The sequence below is a fragment of the Mandrillus leucophaeus genome, unplaced genomic scaffold, assembly GCF_000951045.1.
Source record: "Mandrillus leucophaeus isolate KB7577 unplaced genomic scaffold, Mleu.le_1.0 Scaffold83, whole genome shotgun sequence".
Classification (NCBI taxonomy): domain Eukaryota; kingdom Metazoa; phylum Chordata; class Mammalia; order Primates; family Cercopithecidae; genus Mandrillus; species Mandrillus leucophaeus.
The window spans coordinates 2,571,178-2,573,829 of NW_012109030.1; the positions used below are offsets into that span (position 1 = coordinate 2,571,178).

The 2,652-nt window shown below is 42.8% G+C and overlaps 1 protein-coding gene across 1 annotated transcript in view; it reads left to right on the forward strand.

The window, feature by feature from the left end:
* Window positions 1–984, forward strand: part of NMT2 (N-myristoyltransferase 2) — a 42,491-nt gene extending 41,507 nt beyond the window's left edge. Inside the window, exon 13 of the mRNA XM_011968117.1 lies at window positions 686–984. The gene's annotated coding sequence lies outside the window, so the exon portion shown is untranslated. The remainder of the gene's footprint in view (window positions 1–685) is intronic.
* The last annotated feature ends 1,668 nt before the right edge of the window (window positions 985–2,652 follow it).

Here is a 2,652-nt window from a genome sequence, read left to right on the forward strand (position 1 = left end):
GTTTCACCGTGTTAGCCAGGCTGGTCTCGATCTCCTGACCTCGTGATCCGCCCGTCTCGGCCTCCCAAAGTGCTGGGATTACAGGCTTGAGCCACCGTGCCCGGCCATTGCTTGTTTTTGTATAGCCCACAGGCTAAGAATGTTTTTATTTCCTTGAATGAGGAGAAAAAGCCAAAAAATGACATCATTTTGTGACATATGCAAATTATACAAAATTCAAATTCCTGTGTCCCTCAATAAGGTTTTATTGGAACATAGTCATACTTTTTTTTTTTTCAGGACAGGGTTTCACTCTATTGCCCAGGCAATAGAGTGAATACAATGGCACAGTTACAGCTCACTGTAGCCCCAAACTCCTGGGTTAAAATGATCCTCCTGCTTCAGCGTCCTGAGTAGCTGGGACTACAGGTGCATACCACCACGCCTGGCTAATTTTTTCATTTTTTGTAGAGACGAGGTCTTGCTATGTTGCCTGGGCTGGTCTTTAACTCCTGGCCTCAAGTGATCCTTCTGGTTTGGCCTCCCAAGGTACTGGGATTATAGACATGAGCCACCACACTTGGCCACAGCCACTTTCATTTACATATTGCCAGTGGCTGCTTCACACTACAAAGCTGAGTTGAGTTGTTGTGACAGATTGTGTGGCCTGCAAAGTCTAAGATACTCACTTTCTGGCCTTTTACAGAGTTTGTTGACCTTGGTCACTACGAAGGAGGTGAACTCTCCTTTCTGTAGTTTGCTATGATTCTAAAGACCAACCCACAGCTGTGGCAGCCCTGAGACTACCACCAGAGGGCGATGTGGGCCCCACAGTAGTGCGTAATTAGGACCTTTCTTGGAGACAATGGAAGACTTCGAATTTCGGATGGTTCCACCCTAATTTCCTTAGCGTTCTTTCCTAACAGGAGAAAGGCTTCAAGAAACAAAACGGTCCTCATTCACTGGAACAGGGTTTGAGATACTGGCATTAAGTAAAGGAGATTTTGACTTAACCTGGAGTGAAAGCTCTAATTTAGGAATTTACTTCCCACTCATTTTCATGGCACAAAGTCTATGCAAAGTAGGTTTTCAAATAATTGCAGAATCGGTCAGGTGCGGTGGCTCACACCTGTAATCCCTGCACTTTGGGAGGCCGAGGTGAGCAGATCACTTGAGGTCAGGAGTCTGAGACCAGCCTGGTCAACGTGGTGAAGCTCTATCTCTACTAAAAATAAAAAAATTAGCCAGGCATGGTGGCACGCACCTGTCATCGCAGGTACTCAGGAAACTGAGGCAGGAGAATCGCTTGAACCCAGGAGGTGGAGGATGCAGTGAGCTGGGATCACACCACTGTACTCCAGCTTGGGCAACAGACTGAGACTCCATCTCAAAAATAATATAATTGCAGAACTGCCAGTTGGAAATTTTGTCATGCGCTTACCTCATGGTGATAGTTACACTGCTCCTTTAAAGAGTCATTTACATAATTCGTTATCAAATTATTAATCACTTTTAAATAGAATAACTACATTTGCCTCTATAACAGAAGCAGATTGCTAATTAACATTTTTGAGAATTAAACTGCTTATGAAGTAGCTATTAAAACTAAATTTAAATGCGATATATAGTGTCTTGTAGATTTAAAACTGCATTATAGTGTACTTTGTCTGTAATGAAAATGTTCTATTCAATAAGGTATCTTTTTTTTTTTCTTTTTGGCCAAGATGGCACTAAGTAAAATTTAAATCAAAAGGTGACATAACCCATGAGTCAGCCAGACTTTCAGCTGGAAAAATCTTTAGTAATACCTTCCTTCTAAATTACAGAAACTAACTTTTCCATACACACTGTAAACAGTAAACACTCTTAACAGAGAGCACTGGTTATGCTCCATTTCCTAACCTGAAGGATTCTTGTCACACACCCACCTCTGAGAACACAAGCTCCTCAGTTTTTTTTATCTTTTGGCCACATTTCATCCAATTACCATAATAGCTTTTATACATGTTAGATTTCCAAGGAGGTAAGTGAATCACGTAATGGGGGTGAACTGTTCCCAATCAAAATACCTTATCTGGCTTTCTCTGTGGTGTTGCTATTTTTTCTGTAAATATTAAGCCTTTCTCCCAAGCCCATATCTATTCCTACCTAAAAGTCAAATTGACATGAAGTGAAAAATGATTATTGCTCCTGAAGACAACAGATTGCTTGGCATTTGGAATCTTTCCTTTAAAACTGATAATGCTTCCCCAATTCAGTTCCATCTACCTGACTGACTAGAACATTTACTGTGGCACATTTTCCAGGTTTGATAGGAAAATGCTAAGCGTTGTAGGACACCAATATTCTTGCTCACAGACACTCTACCAGCCTTTGAAAAAGTCAATTTAGGCCGGGCACGGCTGCTCAGGCCTGTAATCCCAGCACTTTGGGAGGACGATGCGGGCAGATCATGAGGTGAGGAGTTCAAGACCAGCCTGACCAACATGGTGAAACTCCATCTCTACTAAAAATACAAAAAAGTGAGCTGGGTGTGGTGGCACGCACCTGTAATCTCAGCTACTCAGGCGGCTGAGACAGGAGAATCGTTGAACCCAGGTGGCAGAGGTTGCAGTGAGCCGAGATTGTGCCACTGCACGCCTGCCTGGGTGACAGAGTAAGACTCTGTTTAAT